This window comes from Manis javanica, chromosome 9 (assembly GCF_040802235.1).
Source record: "Manis javanica isolate MJ-LG chromosome 9, MJ_LKY, whole genome shotgun sequence".
Classification (NCBI taxonomy): Eukaryota; Metazoa; Chordata; class Mammalia; order Pholidota; family Manidae; genus Manis; species Manis javanica.
In genome coordinates, this window is record NC_133164.1 from 68,119,783 (window position 1) to 68,146,935 (window position 27,153).

General features: G+C 41.9%; 1 protein-coding gene across 2 annotated transcripts in view; it reads right to left on the reverse strand.

Moving 5' to 3' along the window:
• The window catches only part of GAREM1 (GRB2 associated regulator of MAPK1 subtype 1), a 173,152-nt gene that overhangs the window by 68,575 nt on the left and 77,424 nt on the right, over nucleotides 1-27,153 (reverse strand). The gene's annotated exons all lie outside the window — the stretch shown is intronic.

Genomic DNA, 27,153 nt, shown 5'->3' on the forward strand with positions numbered 1-27,153 from the left:
ATTCCACTATATACCTACACACTGAGCAATTCACTAATTTTGACCTGTGGCTGCCATGAGTTAATTTCAGGCAAGGGAAGACCTGGGAGTCTGACATGGCTGTACTTCAGGTCCCTTTCCGGCCCTCCAGATTTACTCTCGTAATTCCGAAGAACATGATGAGGCATTCTAAGGCAGGAAAGACACATGGAGGCCTCCTCGCTAATTTGCAAACTGTTTTTGGAAACTGCACTTATTTCTCACAATAGAAATAAAAGTCTCTGTGTTCAAACCAGAGTTTATTTTGCCTGGTTCAAACATGTTCTGAAACTTTTATAAAAAGCCACAAGGGAATGCTCTAGAGATTACCAAAAGGATGCATATACCCCTCAAAGGGATGGAGGGCCAGGGTTGTACCTGTGATAAACAATACTTGGTTTTTGCCATATGTCTGTCTCAAATAATTTCATTATTTGAATGTATCAAAATTTGATGATTAAAAGAACACTGTTTATACCTCACAATATCTTAAAAGAAATGAAAAGTGGGCAAGATTCAACATTAGGCTAGAAAGTCAACCAGAGCTTAACTTAAACATTAATATTAAAGAAAATTCCCCTTTTCCACTTTGTAAATATGTAATTTACCAACTCAAATGAGAGGATATAAAACAAATCAAATATATTTACAATATCAGTAATTATTAACTGGCATTTTATTTTTTAGTTTAATTAGGTCATTAATGTACATTAACTTGAAGAAATCCATGTAAACATCATCTGTGTAGTATTTACAAAGAATTCTGTGTGAGAACAAATATATTGCACAGAATTTATCATACTTAGCTCAATTTTCTTAACGTGTAGTTAAACTGTCCAGAATCATTCAGTTATCTAGTATGTAGGCCTTACCTGTGAAAGTTTAGTCAGACTGTATGCTCTTTGAAGAACATTTCAGACTAAAACTATACATTGCTTTGGATTACAATGGATAGCTAGATCAAATGTAGCAGATATAAAATAGAGCAGGTTTTATTTCAAAACTTCATTCTCTGAAAGTCCATAAAATTGAACTTAACACATTTTGAATGTTGGAAGGCTCGAACTCTTTATGGTCCTTATAACTTCCTCATAAATGAGAAGTACACGAAGTTCACTAGGACAGGTATATACAAAGTGAAACTACCCCTTTCAACTACAGCCATTTCTCTACATAATCTTCAAACATTGTCAGGTTTTTCTAATGTTTATGGCTTAAAGGCTAGAATCATTTATTAAATAATTAGAAATAATTATCTACAGCACAGTGGTTTCTAATTAGCTAGTCAGGAACCAAGACATATGAGAGTTCTGTAGGCTTGAGTTAACATCTCCTACATATAAGTACTTCTTCCCAAAAGTAGGTGGATGTCATTGTTATTTGTAAAAATTTAAAAATGAAACAGTATAAATAAGTATATCATAAATACAGATATAAAATAAAATGAATATTTGCTGAATGAAGGGATACTAGATTAATAAAATATCAATTCATTAGACTAGCAAAGATTCCTGGTGTTGCCACCTGATAAACTTTTGGTCACACTGCATTTCCTTCACCAACAGATGCTAAATGTGTCATGTGACCTGTAGACTGTCAGGCTGCTGAAAGCGGGTCCTTGACTTTGAAAAGGTAGCGTGAGGACCCGAGAACAAGGCGTGCTTTTTTAATCCAACCCTAAAACTTTAATGAGCTCTGAATGGACATTTGCTCGAAGCCAGGGAATGTGGACACAGCATGAGAAATGTGAGCATTCTTGGTAAACTGACATCATCATTACAACTCTGGTGGGGTTCCAAGTGTCTGAGGCTGAACGGACAGAGTCTGCTGCTTATGAAGTGAGGGAGAAACTTGGGCTTTCTGATTTACACCTTGGCAACAAGCAGAAATAGTTAAAAGAGAGGGAATACTTTTTATGTACAATAACTGGCTAATTTCAATGAAGAAATGGGAAGAGAAAAGAAAGCTATTTGAAAAGTTAAAAACAGTCCACCCCCCGCTTTTAGAATGAGTCATTCAGAGTCTCTCTTCTCTCTAAATGTATATACACATGGAGGCATAAAAAAGTCTATTTATGAAAGTAATATAACCACTTTACAGTTTCGAAAGTAAGAAATAAAACAACCCTTAACAGCTCACTCTTGACAGAACTTTAATAATATACTGATAAGGGTTTTTGGCTAAACTAGTGTATTCTTGCCCCAAACTTCTTTAAAAATAAATCCAGAGTCCTTTAAGATAATAAATATGGACCCAAAGACATTTAAATTAGGCATAAGCAAGGATAAATATTATACACGGACCTGTGGGTGTCAGTATTTCCGACTCTACGTTTGGTTTCAAGCTGCAGCAGACCCCTTTTCTCTAGGAAATCAGAAATCAGCTTTTAGATGGCTTTAAAATAGGTTTACGTGTTAAATCACCTCTTGAGGGGGTGGATCACTTCTTAAAGTTCTTATTTGGATGTTTGTCCTTCATGATTTAGTGAACTACAAATTGAAGAGTTTTCATTTCTACTTTATGGAATAAAAAGACAATGTGAGTTATAAAAACATCAAAGTCCCTAGTGTGTAAATAAACCACTGGATGGCCTTCTGGTTTCAAAATATGCAAGAAACCCAACTGGTCAAGGCTTTATGTTTCTGTTCCATGTTAAGTTTTATGGTATAGCAGGAATGTAAAGCACGATGTTTCAATAAAATGGCAATTCAATAGGTAAGTTCCTATTTTTGATGAAAGTACTATGTCTTAAATGGTACGCCTGTTTTTAACTAGAAAGAGAGCAAACATTAGCAAAAATGTGAGAAAGCTGACATAAACATTTATCTAGGGACCCATCTCAAATTATTATCTTAGTCTTTTGATCAAACTTTTGGTATGTCTGTCTTCTTTCTCAACGTTTAACTTTTAGTGGCACACTGTTGTGATGCCTTACATCATTTTTAGAAGTTTAAAGTTATCAGTGATGCCATCTTAACGCAACGAGGAAGTGATTTTCATTCACTCATGCTGGTGTAGACGGAAGCACCGTGCACCATGTGAGATGCATCTGAGTGAGTAGTCACATGTCCTTTTTGGTCACAATTATATATTCACTTACTTGGTGCTCCAGTCATTTCTAAAGATTATCTTTAGATTTACTACTCCCTAATCTGACTCAAATTTACTAATAGGGAAGAGTTCTGTAGAACCATTAATGCAGACAGGGGAACACCAATTACAGTTCTTGGCCCTAATTTAACACAGACATAAATCATACATTAATAGAGGTTCAGACATGTTCCATGAGAAGCTTCACAGTGTGGATTCAAGGGCCTGCAGCACACAAGTTCCACACAGTTCCACCAAGTTCATGAATGCACACTTCATTTAGCTGAATTTAACCCAAAGGAGTGTGGACATGATTGGGTCAAGGATGACCGTAAACATTCACTGTCCTGGAAACCTGGTTAATAGATATTCTAAGTAATATCCTGGAAAATAAACATGCAAGCATTTCTAAAGCAGTATCTTCTCTTTTCGTCAGTCCTCTTACTCTAAAAGATGACTAACACAAAAACACCCAAGTTTTGCTCAACATGACTCAATACCCCAGCTTAAGTCTGACCAGCTACCCTGCATTAAAATTCTCAGCACATTCTTTGAAAAGATGGATTAAAATATTAGTTTCCATGCCATAAAGAAATGCCTGTGAACAGGAACCTTTCTTGAGCGTAGGTGCACAGCTGTTGATACGCAGATTCATGAAATCGTCTGTATCTGAAATACATGCTCTGTGCCATTGCACTATGTTCAAAATGCTCAAGTTTAAATGGAAAAATAATAGAATTAAAATTCTCAGTGCTAAAACAAAACCTACAACCCCCTTTTCACTCTCAACTCCCACCCCAAACAAAGCCCTTTTGAGCAGCTAGAGGAACCACCCTTATCAGAACACAGGCTGGCACCAATTTATGAAAGTATGGTATTCCAAAAGTTCATTTAGTGGTCAGTTCTTCAAAACTTAAACATTTTCCCAGGGAAACAAGGGTACAGTTGGGGATTAAGTTGCCAGATCAGCACACAAAACCTGATTTAAAACATAACATTACTAAGACAGGACCAAGAGTTCTACAGAATGCTGGGTACAAACATTCCAGGCCCACCCCACATGGGGCGGCTGGACCGTCCTCCTGTGCCGCCATGCTGCCTGGGAATGAGGATCCCGTGCCCACTGCAAGCCCAGATCCTCTCTGACAGTCACTGTTGGGGGATTCTGGGCTGTCTGCTCCCCAAGACAGGGCCGGAGAGTGGCCTCCATGAGGGCCACAGTTTTAGGAATGAGGAGCAGAACCAGGAGTTTTGGGATAAGAAGTTGAATGGGAACATGCGGGGAGGTGGAGAGGGGTGAGGAGGGGAGACTTAGTGGCAAGTGGAAGGGAAAGAGGAAGGGATGGGCTTGGGGGTTCAGGGAGGGCTGATGGGGGCCAAAGGTTTCCTCTTGGGGTCTACCTTTTTTTCCCCAGGATCGGATTTTAAAAACCAGACCTGTGAACATCTGTGACTGTGAGATGTGGGAAAGCGAGAATCTCCATGGAAGAAGGGTTTGGAAGGACGCAGTTGGAGGAGAGAGAATTCCAGGATGGTCGGGGTCTGCAGGAGGGGAAACTTCCTAGCTGTGGCCACAGGCAGAGGAGTTCCCAGCCAGCTTCTGGCTGGGGCTGCTAGTATGTAGGTGGCATAAATGGAGAACATGAAGGGAATTAGAATCTAAATAACAAAATGGAGGACGTTCAATGGAATGTTTTATTAGTAAGAGATCAAATCACCCTAAATCTTTCAATTGTAAATTTCCATATGCCCACGAGATGATGTTGCTTTTGAAGAGTACTAGGGAGTTTAAAGAGTCAGATGTTAATATGGAAACAAGGGTCATACTGATTTTCTATTTAGAATGAATACATACATGTTTTCACTGACTTTTATTCCATTCATTTTCAATTAACATTTTTAAATGTTCCCACACAGGGGAATGTACAAAAAAGTTCTAATCAGATGCTAATGAATCCAGAAGCATCTATTTTTTTAGCAAATGCCTTTTGAGGGCCTCTGTTGTGCACCAGGTATTTTCTCAGTGTAGGGGATACGGCAGGGTTGGGTCAGACAAATCCTAAATGCTACTTTTATTTCTTAGCAACAATATGGCCACATGAAGGAGGTATCTCGACTTCTGGCTGGCCTTTGAGCACCACGGTTTGTTACATAATAGCTATTTCATTAGCATATGGCCAACTTTTCTGACCTTGGCCTAACTACAGGTGTTAAATGGGTTTGTAATGCTTTGATAAGTTCTCAAGGAACTGCCACAATTTATTGAATTTCTGGCTTTGATTACATCAAAGTCTTTGACTTCTGAGTTACATCAGGCAGAAAGAACATTAGAAATGGCATAAAGTTTACAATAAATTGAGGGCAAGAAGACAAAGAGGAATCACTGAAGCAGAAAAACAACTGTTCAACCAGTTTGGTTTTGCTGAAATCGCACTACCTCTGGCAAGTGGGCTGTAAGGTGCCTTCTGATTGTGGGCAGTCCTTGCAGTTCTGAGCGCGCAACAACACTGGCTGTGGGGCTGGGCCTGTCTGGCTGGTCATTAGAGGGCTGGGCAGCATCACCCAGGGGGCCAGGAGCAACAGTGGGGTCTGTGCACGAAGATGGCAGGGGGAGTAAGGCAGGCGGAAAACCCTCAGATATCAAGAAAATGAAATTTTGTCTTTAGAAAGATTATAAAGTCTTTTGTTAATAAATTGATTAGTTAGAGAGGAATCATTACAAATAAAAAATTTCCTAGGTGGTCTATGTTAAGAAGCTGATGAGTATTAGTAAAGCCAAAGGGACCACGGATAAAATAGTCAAATGCGAATCACCTTGGTGGTTTGACTGACAAACGCCATGAGCACTGTACGGCTGCGGGACAGTGGACAGAATACCAGGGACCAGAGGCGGTGGTTCCGCTCTGCATGTTTACATCTGCTTCCTCTCCACTGAAATGCCTATTAGTGGTGAAAATATTGTTTAACAATATAAGCAAAACAAAACTGGCAAAGGATGATGTGACAGAGTTTCACTGATTTGTGTGTACTTCTAAATAGTAATAGCTTAGCCTGAAAGTATGAAAAAAAGCATTAGAATGCATAGATTTGCCAAGTTCATGACAACCATATTACATAATACAGTCCCTAAAAGAGTGCCTGGGACCAAGCACATTAGACCAGAAAATATTTGTTGCATGACTGAATGAACGTTAAAACAGAAGAGAGATGGCTATGGCTGTAAGAACTGGAGTTTGCACTGGGAGAGTCCACAATTAACTCTGCCAGGAGAGCACTACCTCCACATGAAAATGTGTTTTTTTCCTGCCTACAGTGCAAATTTAAAACTCGAAGAACATGTAGCTAAGAGAGAAACCAGCTTTAATTCTCTCAAACCTCCACAAAATCAGGATTGACATTCTGATCATTACAGAAGGGGCTACAAGGGACCTCATGGACGGCAAAGTCCAACTCCCTCAAGTCACTGCTTAGCTTGACTCAGAGGTAAGTGACTTGCTGGAGGTCACACAGCAGAGGGACGTACAGAATTCTATTTAGTGACTTCCCTTCAGTGTTTGACTCTCTATTGTGCTTCAATAAGTGTTTTGTGAAAAACCAGAAGTCACAGACAAGATAAGGGAGCGACAGAAGAAGCTACTGTCTTTGCCTGATGATAAATTTGCCACAGAGACCATTGTATGAATGGACACTGATCCAGAAAACCCCACAGAACACAAACTGCCTTTACAGGCCATTCAAGGAATGAGAACTTGAATTCGAGATGGAAGGAAAAAAATTTAAGAGAAGAGAGTCTGAGGATCATTATCCATTCTGATTATGGTATTCTAAGTTTTTTTCCAAAAGTATCTAACAGTTGTACAGTTTTACAAATCTGTACTTAATTTCTTTTTTAAAAAACTCTCAAAAAACAAGTAGGCTATGATGGACAAAATAACGCAACCTAGAATTTTATCTTTGGATACATTTTTTAAAATTCTTACTTTGCATCTTTGGAATATGTAAATTTTAGATATGGCCATTTTATTTATCTGGATTTCTATTTATGGTAACTATTCATAGATTTTCCTTTAAGAAATAAAGAACACAGAGGAAAAGTGGTCAAAATTACTAGCCTTACACTTGTGTTTCAGAGCTGTCCACTCAATGTTTTGGTCAGTAACAATAGTTAGGGGGAAAAATTCAACAAATATGCAAACATATTAGAAACTTATTTCACTTTATCTTTTAAAATAACAACTAAAAATTACTGGTTTCATGCTGGTATTTATAAATACGGGAGAACTGAAGACTTTCTTCCTAGTATTCTGATACCCTCAAGTTTGACTTAAATGCACAGAAAGCACAGAAAGGTGTGATAACAGGTTAAAAAAATTCTGTAGAAGAAATGGAGGATTTCTAAGCAAACAGAAGCTATCAAAAGGTTACAAGTCTATGGAACTAAATATGATGTTGGTATACAATTGTTGAAAAAAGAACGCTCAGTATGGTGAGTAGGAAAATTGCATACATGCTTTTTAGAGAAGGCTTATTTTAGAAAAGTAATATACCTATAAGTGCTCCTTGTTGCTGTGAGCAACGTTCTCACAACCACGTCCAATCGCCTCCAAGCCAACCTTGCCATTCTAGAGAGGCTCTTTTTCTTTCAGGATTTCTAAGGAAATGGCTTTCATCTTAGGCAACTAAACATCTGGCTTTTGGGTTTAAGGGTCAAAATGGGAAAAGAATGAATCACCACGAAGCAGGTCAGGTTAGCAATTTTTTCCTATTTCAAAACAAGTTACAGTCTCCAAAAACTTTTCCTTGAGAAAATGAGTAACTCAAAATGCACTGATAATTATATATCAGGGATTTTAAATATGTCTAATGACCATTCAGACTAATCTCTCATGTTTGCTTTCTGAACTCTCACATACAAGTTATTTAACTTACAATTCCACAAAGTAAAAACGCTCAGGAGGAAAAAGTGAAATCATTCAAGTTCTACTAGGCTTTCTGAGTTTTCCCATCACAAAGACAACTAAATAAATGTTATTTTTGGGGCTCTTTGATTCTTGGAACAAACTCCTCTATTTGTCTCTTTCCTATTTAATGACAACATAGTTTAATTATTTATTAGCTGCTCCTGTGCCCACTTACACTTTCCTCAAATTCATAAAAATTACAAATTAAATCCTACTACACACACCACCACTGTATACTGAGGACTCACTAGATGTCAGATGCTGTTCTCATGTCTCCCATTCCCACTTCAGTGTGTGTCAACATGCCGGCATCATAAGTAAGAAACAGACTCACAGAATCTAGTCATTTGTCCCAGGCCACACAGCTAGCAAATAGCAAAATGAGGATTTGGACCCATATTCATATGACTAAGCTACAAGTCTCCAGTAAGATGTGAAAATTGCCTCCTATGATAATCATAATTATGGCAATATTTGAAGATCCAAGCTCCTAGTTTTGCTGATTACATCTTTCCCCATGTGGCAATGGCTTCCATTCTATACATTATTCTAAAATGAAAACCTTAATGGGGTTTTTGGTCCTGGCTCTGGGCCCTCCTACTGGAGCAGCTCAACCCTGTGCCACTGGACGCCTTGCTGAGGGCTTGGGGCACGGCCCTCCCTGATTGCCTTCGTACAGGGCCCAGTGTAGCTTCAAGCCCTTCACACACGCTATTCCAGGTGCTGGTAATACTCCTTCTAACTCAGCGTTCATAATTCAGCTTACAAGGCATTTCCTCAAGATTTTCCTTGAACTCAACCTAAAGTAGCTTTTCTTTTTCGGCTCTCAAGACCTCTTGAACTTTTCACTTACAGCCTTTGTCTCGATGTGCAGTGATGAGCGTCTCCCTCCCGCCCCAGCCCCCCCACCAGCCTGTGAGCTCCCCGGTGGGGACTGACTTTATCTCGTCCATCCCGGCGGCCCCCGTGGCCGGCGCAGCGTCTGGCACGCGACCGGGACGGACATGGGGGGTGGGGGGCGCCTCTGCGGGCTGCGGAAAGGAGGGCCCGGGTGGCTCAGGGGCTGCCCGCACCCAGGCGCCCAGGCGCTGCAGCTACCGCGGGGGACCTGCACTCTTCCCAAACTGTTTGACCCGCAGAGTGCAGTGGGGGGAAGGGAGGGAGAGAGAGAGAAAATTTCACCTAAGGCATGAGTCACAAATATTTCTTTAAACTAAATACAAATACTTCTAGGGCACTGCAATATTAAATAATTCTAATGAGTAAGATACGACTATAAATTACTTCTTTTGAGAAGTACAGCAGAACACGTGTCCAAACTAGCTGTGCCTTCCAAACGCATCACTCCGGGGGCCGGCAATGGGTGCTGCGCTGGGTCTGCACACTACTGCTTCAGAGCTGCACACTACTGCTTCAGAGCTCCCCCTCGGCTTCAGGCTTTAAATAGAAATCCTGCCATTAGTGCGGCAGGTCCAGTTAGGTGCTAATATATTTCTTGTTATTGTTTTTGAAGTACAGAAAGTCTTTTAGATAACAGACCTGATTTTCCTCTGTTGGATCCTGCCCTGCAGCTGTAAGAAAGCCCATCACAGTCCCCTCAGGCATGCGCCTGGCGGAGGACCCCCCCACCCCACAGGCTCATGCTCACAGCGGGGGACCCCCCTCACAGGCTCACGCTGCAGCGGAGGGCCATCTTTGGAGATCACCTACAGGTAGTCCTTTAATCTCAGACCAGGTCCTTACTTCCTGCACCTACCCCGACCACACACCTGCCTTACTTCCCCATCACATTTGGTTGGCACAAACCTAAGGACTTTGCTTCTTTTTAGCGTTAGAGCCAGTCAAGCATAGCAGAGAAGGTAAACCTGTTGCAAAAACCAATCAGAAACAGCATGTCCCCAAATTAAAATATTTTTGGATATGTGTTTCCCCTCAATTAAATTAATAAAGAATCAATTACAGCATTGTTTCTGAACAACTGGATCTCACTTTCACAGTGTGACTGACCGCAGGTTCATCTGGGCATGCAGGCCAACTCTCCTCAAGCTTTGATTTTAGATAGAAAATTATTTTCAAACAAAAGTGCTTGTAAATTTGACACATACATCACTCCTTCCCCAAATAGGAAATGGAATTAAGACACTCTATTAAATACTTTACATCAGTTTTCTATGATTTCCCAATATCCTGTTTAAGCTAATTAATTAAGAAAAAATTGTCACCTGTTTTAATTTCCCAGTAGAGTTTATAAAATGTACTGTCAACATCAAGAGTTCAAGTCAGTAGGCAGAAGCTGGAATGGAATCTCTCCTCGAAGCCACCTGTTCAGTTGCCTTTTACAGACATGCAGGCCAGGTTAGTGAGTGAGATGTTGAGTACAGTGCATATCTTTACATCAGGGTGTATCTCCATTTTAAGTGGAATCTGTATGTATTGCTTAACAATGACTATTTTCAAACAATGATACAAGAATAAAGGTTGATAAACCCCTTCTGCCATCTTCAGCAGTTACGAGAAGCACGCTTTGTTGGCTTAGAAGAAGGGTGGGTGGGAAGGCAGAAGGCAGAGGCACAATAATCAGAAGTGTGAGCCCTCAATGACCGGATGCAGAAGCTATGACCTCTGGCGCCTCCGGCTCTACATGCTCTAATTCTGAGCACTCCCATTCCAGGATACAGTCTCTTAGGCACTCATCTTTGTATTTGTTTCGTGATTCACACTTCCTTTCCACTCGGGTACATTTACCCTTGGGGTGCCCAAATGATCTCCCTGGAACGTGTCATCTTCTAGTTAGGACCTTTTCATGTCCTTTGTAAACACCTTTTTAAAAATTTTACTGGGTTAATGATCTAACTCCTACTGTGTTCCTAACTTAAATGTACTTTAAATCACAAATAATACTTGAAATGGTAACATTCTTTTAGTTGTTATATATATGTAGCTTATCAAGAATGGTCAAAGAGAGTGTGTGATTTTTTTCTGTGTTTTATACATCAGTCGTAGACGAACAGAAAAGAGAAATTACTGAGAAGTATGAATCACTAAACTATAAAACAACAAAAAGACAAATGCATAGAGTTTAACCAGATGATGTCCAAGTTAGTGTTTGCTGGGATAAAATTCCTAACATGGTACAAGACATCAAAGGGATACCCTAACCATCTGTTTATACTGCAGTCTGCCCTTTCCAGTTTCAATTTCAAAAGAGCAAATTTCAAGATATTTTAGGTATCAGAACAAGAGTGTATACTAATGAGGAAAGAAGAGATGCTTATCAGCAGAGATTGCATTTTTAAAGCAGTAATATCCCACTAAATATAGTTACCCAATTGGGTACCTCTCTATAAAGCTGTAACTTTGTGTGAAACATTTCAGAGGGACCAGCTGAGATCGTTCTTCTAAGGGACCCTATGGCATATATATCAAGTACATAATCATTTAATTTGAACACCATTGTATCTGAATTTCTTTATCAAATTTGCTTAAACTGGGAGTAAACTGGAATTGTAGTCTGTAAGTAAGTATTCAGCCTTCTCTCATAGAGCATAGGGAGGGTTTGGTTATGAGTCCAAGTTGACAGGCCAGCCTTAACAAAAACAGAAATATTCTTGAAAAGCTGGATATACCAGTTTGTTACGGAAGTATACCTGTGTTTTTAAGGGAAAAACTATTTTCCTATCCTAAGGCAACAAAACAAAACAAGCCTCAAGAACACTGTAAACATTTAAAACACTATTTTAACTGCTTGGTCATTAACTTTATTCCAGGGCTCCATTCCTTTGCAGATAAATGTTACTTTTTGAACATTACCTTGCACCATTCCTTATAAAATGAATATGGTATCATAACTGCATAGTTAACCGCCCTGGTTTGGATTTATCAGGGATCATACATATGTGTTATTTATAATAGGCAAACCTGAACTACATAAAATTTCCCTGATGTGGTAAGATTTTGAGCTCTTGGTGGGAGATACTTTTTGATCCAGGACTGCAAGCCTAGGCCTCAGTCTTTATTCTGAACAAATTCGGCTTCAAGAAAGGATTTGAAATTTTCAAATGCAAACGTTGGAAAAGGCTTAATGAGTTAGCTCAATCCCTCAACCACCTCTAGGGACACTGGAACTTTCTGAACTTTGAAAAGAGACGACACCTTACAGTTTGTGGGGGTTCGGTGATTAACATGCAGAAGGAGGGTCCTTCCGAACAGGCTCAGGTGCCCTTCCGGGAACTTCCTGAAATACTAAAGGAGAAGCCCTTGCTGGATATGACCTCATGATACCCTCTGGCCAAGGGTATCTTTCTGGTCCCACGAAGAGACAATCTTGGTGCCTCACTCCCGTGAGTATTTGCCCCTGCCCTCCCCATCCCCACCCAAAGCACACCAACACAGAAACAGCAAGTGTGGTAGAAAAGCAAAAGCCGAAAGCAAGAACTAGAATTTATTGATTTTTTAAAAGTGGTGTGCTAGTATTAACAAAACACGTTATATCTTGTGAATACATCAATGTCAGTAAAATGCATTTACAAAACTGTCTAAAATAGCTCACAGGACTAATACACAGGAAATTACTTTATAAATATAAAGCAAATGTTAATAGCAGTAGAAAAACATGGGAAAAGTACAGCATGAGATGAAGATAATCAGATCAAAGCTTTTAAGTTTGAGAATATACCATGTGCCGGGTGCATATAAGAGCTCAAGAAAATATCAAATCCTTTACATGTATTATTTGTTCAAGACTTCCTGATATAGTTATTTTTGAAATTAACTGAGGAGGAAACCACTTTATAGTGCTAACTTAATGAAATGACAGAGTAACGAGTGGCAAGCACAAACTCAAACCTACAAACCACATCATTTGTAGGAATTTCTAAAAACCAGGCAAAGGGTATAAGACGGAATTGTTCCCACTTGAAGTCTTTAGCTAGAATGTTGGCCCAGAGAAATAATTTAAAATATAACCAGACCTTTATATTCACAGAATTAATCTTATTTTTATTGGGAAACAATAAACATCATTCCAATTGTCTTTAACTTTGATACTCTCTACTTTTCTGGCAATGATAGATGTTTTAGTTCATTGAACAGGAAAAAAAAAAAATCCAGCCAGGCACATGACTGTGAGATGCTGGCGCCCCACCCACAGCGACAGGACTGTCTTGATTTCGGATATTTTGTTCACTGTAAAATCATATCATGGACTTTTCCTGGAAATCCAATTCTGAAGGGTCCAAAGACCTCACAGGAAGTGGTTAAAAAGTCTTTTATAAGGTGATGGTTTCAATTTTTGGTCCAAAAAATACAGACAGTATAGGTAAATGTTACCTAGATACTGTCCTCTATGTATTTTGACAGGGAAATGGAAGTGGAATGAGGGGGCAGGGTGGCCATGACTCTGAGGTTAGGGACAGTGTGCTTCCCGACCTGTCCCCAGTCCCCACCACACCCCATCTCTGTCCCTCTCAGTTCCTTTGCTTATCTACCACCTCTGTCCCCTCATCAGAGGGCCCTCCTCTGAGCACTAACCCTAACACCCTCAGGTTCTTGTTGGAAGGGAAACGACACCATGGAAATAATGCAAAAGAATTGTGACTTTTTTCAGGATGAGTTAAAGCTAGGATGTAGTGCATCTGATAAGTTAAAGTTAAGTGAGGAATTCCACTGTTAGGTAGGGGATGATTTTTGGAGGTGGTGGATTTCCAGAACCTCTTCAAATAATTTTCCTTAGATGTTGCTTAAGGTCCTTAGTAAATCCTGTGTGGTTCTCTAGATCTGACTGCTGTTGACCAGTTCAGCTCCATCTCCCTTCTCCCTTCAAATCGTTGGCTCTAGGGTTTCAAATGCGCAGTTTTATTCCACTGACCGCTGCTCTCTCGTCCTGCAGCAGCTTCGCTCCCTCCTGCCCCTTCCTGCCTTCTGCCCTAACTGCCTGGGGCTCCTTCCAGGCAGCTCAGGATGGCCTGTGCTTCAGCGACTGCTACAGTGCCTGCCGCAGCAGAGATCTCAACTCGAGCTTCCTGTGTGAGTGAATTCATAAACACAGCACGGCAAGGGCTGCTGCAGGAGAGGGCAAGAGAAGAAATATCTTCAAGCTATACTACATTTATGTACATTTATAGGAGGAGAACTGTATATAAAAGAGAAACATTTACATTTTTGCTCACTGAGGTCCATCCATTCAAAGACCTAAAGGGTTGTGTACCAGAAGGCCGTGATGATACAGTTTTTAATCATCTTTCTCACCCACTTTTACAAGCCTAACCACTACATCCTAATGATAAACTTTGCTTAAAGCTATTAACTGAAACTAAGCACTAGAGTCAACCAGCAGTTAAGCAACAGAGAAGAGTGATTTAAATTACATTTTGCTTCCGGCTAGCTGGGAGGTCTGCACACCAAAACGGGGTTGGCTGCTCGGGAGTTGTTGAGAAAGTCCTACAAATATTCTTTCTGGAAAAACCAGTGGGTAGAATTTAAGTTCTCAGTGACACAGCTTTCATTTGTCAACAGGTGACATGTAAGGTGGAGAAACCAAGCATATTAGGGTCACAGTGAACAACTTTTACACCAAAAAAGCCACTGAACCGTAATAGTGTTTTTCATTTAATTTTTTCTCAGTGGAGAAGAGTTATCGATGCTCGACTATGTGGACAACGGCAAGTTGGGAATTTACTTAAACAAGATCTGATTGCCCCTAAGCTCTTTCCTCTTCCTATCGCCACCCAGCAGTGCTAACATTCTAAACTTGCATTTCAGATTCTTAAATTAATACATGTCTAGTGTTGGCAAAACTGGACAGCTACATGCAAGAGAATGAAATTGGATTATTGTCTAACCCCATACACAAAAGTAAACTCAAAATGGATCAAAGACCTGAATGTAAGTCATGAAACCATAAAACTCTTAGAAGACAACATAGGCAAAAATCTCTTGAATATAAACATGAGCAACTTTTTCCTGAACGCATCTTCTTGGGCAAGGGAAACAAAATCATAAATGAACAAATGAGACTACATCATGCTAAAAAGCTTCTGTACAGCAAAGGACACCATCAGCAGAACAAAAAGGCATCCTACAGTATGGGAGAATATATTCAGAAATGACATACTGACAAGGGGTTAACATCCAAAATATATAAAGAACTCACATGCCTCAACACTCAAAAAGCAAATAACCCCATTAAAAAATGGGCAGAGGATATGCACAGACAATTCTCCAAAGAAAAAATTCAGATGGCCAACAGGCACATGAAAAGATGCTCCACATCGCTAATTATCAGGGAAATGCAAATTAAAACCAGAATGAAATATGACCTCACACCAGTTAGGATGGCCAACATAGAAAAGACTAGGTATAACAAATGCTGGCTAGGATGTGGACAAAGGGGAACCCTCCTACACTGCTGGTGGGAATGTAAGCTAGTTCAACCATTGTGGAAAGCAGTATGGAGGTTCCTCAAAAAACTAAAAATAGAAATACCATTTGACCTGGGAACTCCACTCTTGGGAATTTACCCAAAGAAAACAAGTTCTCAGATTCAAAAAGACATATGCACCCCTATGTTTATAGCAGCACTATTTACAATAGCCAAGATATTGAAGCAACCTGTGTCCATCAGTAGATGAATGGATAAAGAAGAGGTGGTACACAGACACAATGGAATACTATTCAGCCATAAGAAAGAAACAAATCCTACCATTTACAACATGGATGGAGATACAGGGTATTAGGCTCAGTGAAATAAGTCAGGCAGAGACAAACAAGCGCCAAATGATTTCCCTCATTTGTGAAGTATAACAATGAAGCAAAACTGAAGGAACAAAATAGCAGCACACTCACAGACTCCAAAGAGGGACTAGCGGTTACCAAAGGGGAGGGCTGGGGGAGGGCGGGTTGGGAGGAAGGGAGAAGGAGATTGTGGGGTATCATGTCTGGTGCATATGGTGTGTGTGAGGTCACGGGGAAGACAGTGTAGCTCAGAGAAGACAAATAGGGACTCTGTGGCATCTTACTACATTGATGGACAGTGACTACAATGGGGTATGGGGGGGACTTGATAATAAGGGTGAATGTAATAACCACATTGTTATTCTTATGAAACCTTCATAAGAGTGTATATCAATACCTTAATAAAAAAATAAAACAAAATAAAGTAATGGGGAAAAATTGATTCATGTCTAACAAAACCAACAATAACAACAAAAAGCCCACACAAAATAAAAAGTGAACACTTTACTTCCTTATATTGTACCCAGACTATAACTCATTTTCTGCAAGCTCATGAATGTAGTCTCTATATAAATGAAACTAATTACTGTTTTCAAACATATTTTTTAAAAATACCATTAACCAATAGAAAAATGCTTACATTTTACATCAGATACTGATTTCTGACTGGTAGAAGACATTGTTTGGTAGATATGTACATACATGAAATATACTAGCTATTATGGGTGAGGGCATGTATTTTCTTACTATAAATTCAGAGGCAATAAACTGGTTGTTCAAGACTAAGACGATATTTTGGGTCTAAGACTCAGTCTAAGCCTTTTTCTTCTCCGAAGATGCTTGGTTTTATAATATCTAGGGATAACCCAAATTCCACTGATTTATAGAAAATACACTCCTTTGAGAAATCAGATGAAGAGAAATACTTCATCTAGTTTCAGGATTGCCTTCTTGACACAACAAACACAAGGACTGTCTATCAATAAGTTCATCATTGCTTAAGTTGAAATTTATTTCACTTTGTTTTATCTTACCCACCCTCTCTCCCAAGTTGGACCCTCTCCTAAGGGTCAGGGACACAAGGATGATGGGCAGGGTCCAGTCCCAGTTCTGACCAGGATGGGACACACACGTGAGATGCAGTTGCCATGCGCATGCGTATTCACAGGGGGGCCGACTTGCTGCCTGGGTGCTGCCCAGGGGGGGCCTTAATCTGATGTTTCGGGGTGTGGGGGCACTGCAGGCAGACAAGGCAGAGCCACAAACACCATGACATGTTTGGGGTGTTCACTCCTAAATATCTCCTACTCCAAGCAAATCCACCTACTTACATCTTTTTTTAAAGACTATTATTTTAAGCAAAATTGAGAAGAAAGTACAGAGCTTTCCCATTAACCCTTGACTGCACACAAGTATGGCCTCCCCCATTATCAACAGCCCACCAGAGTGGTCCGCTCATTGCCACTAATGACTCCAGACGCCACATCGTTATCACGGCATACTCAGCATTAGGAGTCACTCTCGGTTGTCCATTCTGTGGGTTTAGACATACGCACAGCAACACAGATCCAACATTATAACATTATTCAGAATAATTTCACTGCCTTTCATCCTCCTTGTATTGCCAGGGCTTGGCCCTCCACAGGCGAAAAAGTGCTTAATAAATACCTGCTGCCAGTGAAGACCGAAGATCAACACAGAATTATTATTATTTCAGAACTTGACTGAACTTCCGCAAACTTTAGATCTTCGTATCTGTCAGCAGTCACATAATTTCCACGGACTATGGAAGCCATACTGCTGCATATTGGAATTGCAAGAGTGGTGTCTGTACTTCCTGTTGGTCTGATTCACTGTTCCCACTGCAGGAACTCTGCCTATTACATATCAAGATCACAGAGTCTCCGCAGACCCTGGTGCTAAGTACCAAGGGATTTAATTACTCACTTTAATGAATGGAAGAAGATCCGTAAAGGCCCTTGGCCATCCAGCCCTGGTTACTCTTCCAGCCCCTTCCTGGCCACACCTCCTCATTCCTTCCCACTCTGCCCCTCACACATGCACACACAGTATGAATCTGGCTTTTCAAAAGTAGGCTCTGCATTTTGATCAGGAATCTGAGACACCTAGATCCCTGGCAATAATAAATAACAATGAAATCAGACAGACAAAAGGCACAGCCAAGCACTTTCATTTATAGCTAACCATGAAAAATCTGTTTTGGGAATTCAACCTAAAATGTGGTAGCTGTCCTTTTAGAAGGTAGACAAATGGGTCTGCATTTGATCTGAATGGCACATGGACACCTACATCATTGTCCCTGTGAAGGCAGGTCTCAACAGCTGTGGCATCTGCCTGTTACTTTCATCGCCCTGCCCTCCCCACGAATAAGCTCTAGGGATGACTGTATATTGGTAGAGCTGCGTGTCACTGGGCATCCTGAGAATGAGTATGTGAAAAGCAAAACTCATTGCGAGTGTGTATTTACATTTCAGGGCCCATATGCTTCTTTAAAAGATGCAGAGGGACTTTTACATCATGAATTTGGACAGTGACCCCAATTCCTGAAGAGGCTTCCCAGATGACGTCCATTCGTGGAGAGGAGCGTAGAACTAAGGCAGGTCACAGCATGTGGAGTGACTGACATCAAATGCTGCAGAAACACACAGGCGGGACAGAGACCACTGGTGCCTCAATTTGTCACACTGACTTTCTCTTGTTGCCTTGGGGATCCATGAAAGGACTTAGAGCAAAGGTGTAAGGTGGGTATGTGAAAAACACCGTGTGTTTTAAATACCAAGGACCTTTCTGGCTAGCAAAAATGTGGGTAGCAAATTTTAGGGAATAAGACTGGAGGCAGTTCAAAGACCACTGATGTGAAAAATGACCAGGGTTTGAATTAGGGCAGCAGAAATATGTTTTTTTAAAAAAAGAACACATCTGATCTACGGGGAAGATAGAATCAGTGAACTTTTAATCACAGGATGTAGGGAAGAGGTCGTGGAGAGGCTACCAGATTTCTGGCCTGGGTGGTAGAGGAGGAAGAGCAGGTTTTAGGGTGGGTGGTGACTTTGGCATGAGCCCTACCTGAGTTAGTTGAGTGGGACACGCCCAATGACATCATCTCGGGGAGACAGAGAAGTGGGCAAAGCATGGCACTCTGGGCGACACTGGGTGCCCAAGGGGTGGGTGACAGTGAGCAACAGCCCGAAGAGGATCCGCAAGTGGAGATGTCCTTGTGGCCTGGAGGTCAGAATTTCAAGGAGAAAACCAAGTAACAGACTTGAATGTGGCAGAAGGTCTGGCAAGGAAAGGCCCGGAAGGTGTCCATGCTGTAGAATGCAGACAACACGAGGCCTTTGGTGAAAATAGTTTCAGGAAAGTTATGAGAACAAAAGTCAGACCACAGTGAGTTATGAGGCAAATGAGAGTAAGGAGTGAAGAGATTTGTTTGAGGAGATGTTAGATGTGAAAACGGGGCTAAAGGCAGGGTTTGGGCTGGCCTGCGTTTTGAACGACTTGAGGCCTCACCACCCAGAGACAGCCGACGTGATGCTCTGGTGGCCATTCTTTCCCACCTTCTGTGTGCATGTGTGCACACTCACATGCACATAAACACGTACATACACACACAATGCAGACACAAAGGACATTCATTGACAACAAGATTATTATGTATAGTAAAAGCAAATTATACCTTTATACCTAACCACTGTTTAAATTTTCAGAATCATAAACATATGCATAAAAATATAGTCTCTCTAAATCAAAACTCAAGACTTCTCTGTGACACATACTACCTTTGGACAAAGCAAATCTGTTTCTTTTGAGAAACATAATAAAGAACAGTCAGCCTAAGAAACAGACACACCCAGTCCTACTGATTTTTAGAAGGCAGAGAGCATTTACCACTTGGAACGTTTCCAGGGGTTTAAAGATACCATCATAAGAGTAGAACCGTAGGAGCCTGCCTCTGAGGGCAAATACCCTCCTGGCAGGTGGGTACTGCTAATACACACCCACAGGGCGATGTCCTGTGAGTCAGCAGTGAGGGGCAAGTTCCACCCTGCGAAGCTCCCACAACTGCCTTCTGTCTCATCATCAGGAAAAGGAATGACACAAGAAGCTCTCTGCGGTGGTGTTGCAATATCAACAAAGCTGGGAATACTGGTCAAACTGGCCTTGTCAGCTGAATGGTCACTGGACTTGGCTTGGGTTTGCTCTACTAAGAAATGGGTAAAGAGTTCAGAATTGTAACAGAAAAGGTGGCCCCCCAAGGACTTTCTGAGGGGGGAGAGGGACACAGGCCGCCTGTGAGCTGAGTGTCAGGAGAGGGACACAGCTTGCAAGTTGCTCCCTTTGGATTGGCCCCCCAACTCCCAACGCACTGCTCAGGTGCTCATTTCCCTTCCCCAGAAGCTATCCCAGCAGTTAGCAGGAGGGAGGTGCTTGATGAAGCTTTGCTGTATTAATCACCCTCACTAGTCTGTACACAGTAGAAAGACTGAAGAGCATTAATGTTATATCTTTACACACAGTAGATAAGTATCTGAATTTTTATTTTTAATTCAAGAATGGAAAACAAAATTGTCAAACAGCCATGCTGGAGAACACACAAAACTGCTCTATCAACTTGGAAGATAATTCTGCTTCTTGTTTATAATGACAAAACTCAATTCTTCCTGGACATGTTTTAGTGAAAGGAAGTATTTACTTAGGTAAAAACCAGGGTTCCATTTGTGGGGAGAGGGGATTTCTCCCACCACCAAGGGGGATGCAGGCGCCAGGGCAGTGGGCCACAGAGGGCGAGCCTGAGCAGAAGGGGTGCACGTGGCTTCCACCTTCCTGGCAGAGCCCTCCAGGGAGCACGGGACACACAGGCGCCAAGTCCCCCTGTGTTCACCCACAGAGGCGAGTGGAAAATGGTGTAGGATACAGAGAGGACTTTCTTTGGGTAACAACCTACTTGATATCGTCTGGTTTGATCAAATTATAAAAAGAAAAGGAAAAAAACCCTGTATTTTTTCTTCCTTCACATTTTCTTAAAAAGACTGACAAGAAACAGCGAAAACGTAAATTTTTTGGGTCCTCTGGGTACCTTTACAAGCAGAGTGACCTAAAAATAAGGCGCCTGGAAGAGGACGTGGAATGGGACGCTGCCCCCCTGCTGCCCTCTAGCACTTCCGTTAGTTCTCTGGCTGTGCCCTCCTGACCGATTCTCGACCTTCAGAGATCCATGAACCTGGCAATTTTCCATCACCTGCATTAAAGGGACCAGGTTTACTGTCAGTGGTGTCCACTTACGGGAAGTGTAAATTAGTGTTCAAGGCTCTAAAGCCAGATAAAAATTTCTGGCAAAATGAACACACTGGTATCTGTCCTCAGTAACTATGCAGACAGTGTTTGTTACTGAAGAAGGTGCTGGCTGGCCTCCTGCTTAAAACTCATGTGTGACTTCAGGTCTTTCATGAGCAACAGCAAGAAGACTCGGCTGAGTTCTCAGAAGTGAAACGCTGCAGCTCCCACTGAAGAATACAATCCCGTGTTCTAGGCAGTATTTCCTATCAAGGGGGTCTTCAAAGGCAGGAGGAACATTTACGTAGATGTTAGAAGGTGGCACTCTGCTGAAGGGAAAGTGTGGTCATGTGGCCATCAGGGTCTCTTCTGGGCAGCAAGCCAATGTGCACTGTGTGCTCATTACAAACCACCCCACTTCTTGCTCTGTACAGTGAGGCGCTTCCTTTAATTTGCAAGTTGGTTTTCTAGCTACAAGTTTATGTATTCCGGGGCCAGGGACTTAACTCTCCACTCCCCTTGCCAGTGACATTCTCCTTGTCGGCATGTTCATATGATGTTCTACCTCTAGCTTAAACCAAGCGATGACAATAATCAATTTTTGATCTATGCTAGACCCTTTCTTGCATTCTAACAAAACAATATAGGTCCAACTAAAGTCGAGTCTGCATTAGCTTTAGGCAATATCTCTGGAGAAACACACACATATAATTATATATTCAGGTGATAAAGGAAGGTAGAAAAGTAGAGGATGAAAGGCAAAAGAAAAATGCCTTAATGATTCTATAAATAAAACTTTTCTGTATAACATGTGCCCTTGAAAACAACTCTTAAGTGGTCAATAAGATGTACAGTAGCCTAATACTTGCTCAGGGATTCAGTTGTTCAACGATGTGAGCATCTACTATGTACCTGGCACAGTGCAAGGTGCTGTGGGGAATGCAGATTGATGAGATGTGATTTTCAAAAGCTTATGATAAAGTAGCAGAACATGTAAAAGGCATTTTGTTTTAGTAAAAGGAAGTGTTATTTACTTAGGTTTTAGTGCCAGACGTGGTGTAAGAAAATAGTAATTTATCCTCCATTTGCCCCATGGTCCCAAGCACATAAGCCGGTGAGAATTACACCTGGGACTTGCCTGGGGCTTGCCTGGGCTTACCCCGCCCTTATCTCTAAACATCCTGACCCTCCCCCGAGGCAACAGGACGAGCAGATCCGCCACAATAAAAGGCATCACGCTGTTGCTCTCTCTCTCTCTCTCTCCTCTCTCTCCTCTCTCCCTCCCTCTCTCTCTCTCTCTCCTCTCTCTCTCTCTCCCTCTCTCTCTCCCTCTCTCTCTCCCTCTCTCTCTCTCTCTCTCTCCTCTCTCTCTCTCCTCTCCTCCCTCTCTCTCTCTCTCTCTCTCTCTCTCTCTCTCCACCCCCCCTCTGGGGGCAGCCACTCTCTCTTTTAGATAATAAAATCTCTTGCGTGGGCCCGTGTCTCCTGAGTCGTTCTGGGTAAGGAGGGTCGCGGCGAGATACCCTTTCACGTGGTTCCAATGAAGTGCTTATGAGACTTCCAAAAAGAAAAGGGCTTCCAACAACAGGATTTAAGACGAGGGCGTTCAGACAGGCTTCAAGACCAGGTTTCATTTATATTAAGCACAAAGATATCCACTTGTTTTTTTTTTAAACGGAAGTATTGTTGATATACAATCATATATTGGTTTCAAGTATACAACACAGTGGTTCCCCATTATTAAATCCTCACCCCCACTGGTGCAGTTACTATCTATCAGCATAGGGAGATGTCACAGAGCCATTAGCTATATTCTCCATGCTGCACTTCCATCCCCGGACACCCACGTGTTCTTAAAGAAGGTGCTAAGTATATGAAGGGCGAGAAAAATTTAGAGCTGCTAATAGTAATGCTTGCTAAAGGGTAGTTCACTACAGTTTACAAAGCTTCTATATTCAACATACTTAATATTCATAAATATTACCACTATTTTTTAAATTTGAGAATAAATTTTAGGATAAAGGTACTTTTTGAGGTTGCACAGCTGGTAATGTAAACTGCAGAGGTAAGAAATCAATGAGTTCAGACTTCAACTCTAAAGGCCAATCCACCCCAAACAGCCACCCAGAGGCTGCACACCTGAACGAACAACTCTAAGCACGGGCGGGGCTGCAAATCTCCAGGCATGTGGGTTTTTCACAGGTTCATCTGAGTTTGGGGCCCCCCTCAAGAAACCCTTATTCTTACTCACTTAGGCCAACTAATTAGAATCATTTCAGTAACCCACTCTGTCCAGAAGCTGCGGCCTGGAGCGGCCTTTGGCTTGTGTGAGGTCTTATGCAGGTACAGTACTCTCGTGCTAGACATCCTGCCTGAAGTCACTGGATAAAGCCCATGGTTAGCCCAGCGATTTGGAACTGATTTCATATGAATAGCTTAAAAAAAGACAGTGGTACATACCTGGCTCTTCAATACAATTTACATCTACTTTGTTTGGAAAGTGATCAGATACACTGTGACAAGCCTTAGTCCTGGCTTCATGTGGCCATCCTGGAGCAAGGACCACCACAATCGCCATTGTCGGCTGCACATGGATGGGCATGCACCTCTATTTTTAACGGGGGTCTGCATGTACTTACTTGAATGTGAAAAAAATCTGGGCAATGATCTTAAGAAAACCACCATCATAACTTGTTGTGTGCAGACAGACGGCTGAATTAAAGGTACAGTACAAACTGCCACAGATTCTTCGATAAAATCTGTAAATAAGATCCTCCAAATAAAGATGGGGAATATTTAAATATTAAGACAAATCTATACATAACAGTTACTTGTTTCCCATGCCAACAAAGAATCACTTGTCTTGCTAATGGGCGTGTTGTCCTCTCAAGCCTTACTTGTCTCCACTCAGACCAAACAAAGGTCCCTACTTGGGAACAAGAATGTGTCCTGGAGGTTGTTCTGTGCTATTTCATAAAAATTACACTTTCCACCTGATTATTTCTAGGATATTGAAAACATTACTGAATTCCCAACCTAATCTTACATTTGACCACTAAATTCTTTTTTTAATTTAAGTATCATTGATAGACAAACTTATACTGGTTTCAAATACACAACACAGTGGTTCAGTTACCCACATAATTAAATCCTCACCCCCCTCTAATGCGGCTACTATCTGTCAACACAGGAGGATGTTACAGAATCATTGGCTACGTTCTCTGTGCGGCACTATCATTCTTATGACCAACTTATATTATGACTGAGAATTTTTGTGCCGCTTCATCCCGCTCCCCCTCCATCCCTCCCATCCTTCCCCCACAGTAACCACCAGTCCTTCTCAGTGTCTCTGAGTCTACTGCTATTTTGTTCATATTGTTTTGTTTTGTTTTGTTTTTATATTTCTCCTATAAATGAAATCATATGGTATTTGTCTTTCTCTGCCTAGCTTATTTCACTGAGTATAACCCTCTCTAGGTCCATCCATGTTGTTGAAAATGGCAGGATTTTTTTCTTTTTTATGACTAATATTCCATTGTGTATATGTACCACATCTTCTTTATCCATTCATCTATTGATGGACACTTAGGTTGCTTCCATATCTTGGCTATTGTAAATAATGCAGCAATAAACATAGGGGTGCACATATCTTCTCGAATCAGGGATTTTATGTTCTTCAGGTATATTCCTAGAAGTGGAGTTACTAGGCTGTACGGTATTTCTAGTTTTAGTTTCTTGAGGAACCTCCACACTGCTTTCCAGTGGCTGCACCAACTGACATTCCCACCAACAGCGTAGGCAGGCTCCCTTTCTCCACATCCTTGCCAACATTTGTTATTTCTTGTCTTTTGGATAGTGGCCATTCTGACTGGTGTGAGGGGATATCTCACTGTGGTTTTGATTTGCATTTCCCTGATGATAGCGATGTGGAGCATCTTTTCATGTACCTGTCGGCCATCTGTATCTCTTCTTTGGAAAAATGTCTGTTCAGGTCCTCCACCCATTTTTAAATCCACTTGTTCATTTTTTATTTTGCTTACATTGCTGTGGGGATGTGTCCAGAAAAAAAATTGCTCATACTTAACGTTCAAGAGATTTTTGCCTATGTTTTCTTCTAAGAGTTTTATGGTATCATGTCTTACAGTTAGGTCTTTAATCTACTTCGAGTTTATTTTTGTGTGTGGAATTGGACAGCAATCCAGTTTCATTCCTTACATGTAGCCGTCCAGGTTTCCCAACACTGTTCATTGACGAGGCTGTCATTTCTCCACTGTATATTCACAGCTATTTTATCGTATATCAATTGACCATGTATGCACTGACCACTAAGTTCTGATATTAATTACAATCTTTGGTTCAGTTGATAGACTTGGATTTTCCTCTTCCTTTCCAATGTTTGCAATCTTATTTCCTTTTGGTCTAATTATCAGCTACCAAGCAGAAGTGACAACAGCAGAGGGCGTTCGCTTGGTCCCCAAAAGAGACGCTCTTCTAGATGTGTCAGCCATGAACTCGTTTCAGGCCCATGACGGGCCTTTGAGATGTGTTCCTGTCATCTTGTGAATGCTGGAACTACGGCACATAGAGGTCAGGCGGCACACATACAGGGTCACATAAACGCCGGGTGGCTGAACCATGTCCGCCTGTCACCCCAGTAGCTTGTCGTTAGGTTGGTCAAGCTCGGCGACGGGGGTCCTGGGGCAGCTGGATGCCAGCAGCACTAAAGGATGTCATCCCTTTACACAGCAGCGTGCTCGACAGCTGCCACATGGAGACACACGGGAACCAAGTGCTCATGAGGACCGTTTCTAACAGTTCCCACAACAGGCAAAGTGCATCATCTGACCTTCCCGCTTCTCCTGGCTCTCCTTTTATCAGAACAAGACTACTCACTCGTTACATAACATGTGTGCGCAGTCAGGAAGCAGGGCTGAGGCGAAGTGCATTACACATGCCAGGAATTCTGTGGCTCCGTTTAACTGCCGTCACTCCTGAAGTGTCCACAGTTGTCTGCCCTGTTAATCCAGACACAGGTTATGCCCAGATTAAAGGGCTGCTCTTTCCCTGGTCTGTTTGCACCTTTGAACCCGAGCAAGGGCCATTCTGCATAGTGCACAACTGCAGGGGAAGGAACAAAAGCCCTCGACCCTGTGAGCCTTTCCTGCTGGGCATAAGCGAGCAGACCACACAGTGAGGAGCAACGCCTGCAGCTGCTGGTGGATGGGGGGAAGGTAAAGGGAAGCGGAAAGCCGGAGGGAACAGTCACAGCCTTACCCGAAGCACCTCCTCATTCCTGGGGTTTGGCCTTCCCAGTCTCTCACTGGCTGCGGAGAGATCCAGAGCAACCCAGGAACACCAGAAACTCTGCCTTGCTGCTTCCGCCTCACCAATGCAATCTGCTAGTCACGAGGGGCCACCCCCACTTGCTGCCAAAGGCTCATCTCGAAAACCAGATACATGTCACGGGAGTGAGCTCACTGCTGATGGGACACAGGCCAAGCCCAGGAGGTTCCTAAGAATGCTGTGATCTGGCCGTGGTGGCGGGAGGCAGGGTCACAGCTTGAACCTCGACTTCACCACCCACTGTCTGTAGGTCCTGGGGCTGAGATCCCAAAGGTCTCCTCATCTAGAAAGGGACAGTTTCTATGATGAAAGGAGGTCACGGCTCTACGTGGCACACCAGCCCAGCCACCCCACAGCAGGTGCTCACTGCTGTGGGCCTTGAGTGCTACCACCCTCTCCTCTCCAGTGGGCCTCCCCCCTCTGTACCACTGCCCAGCATCCGGTAGGTATCCCATCATTCAACCAACATCAGGGTGTCTCCCAAGACCTGCAGTAGCCCTGCCTCAAGAGCTCACTCCTTCCTAGACCTGGACCCTCTATGTAGATGCCTGAACTTAAAAATAATGCTGTCATTAAAATGTTAGGAAAAGAGAAGATACAGAAATAAAAAGGGAAAGGTGATATGCTTCTGTTTGGTGGGAAAAGGCCTCCACATCTTGACCCCCCACAGATACAACATGTAAAATTCTTAATTTCAACATCATTTTGAGAACTA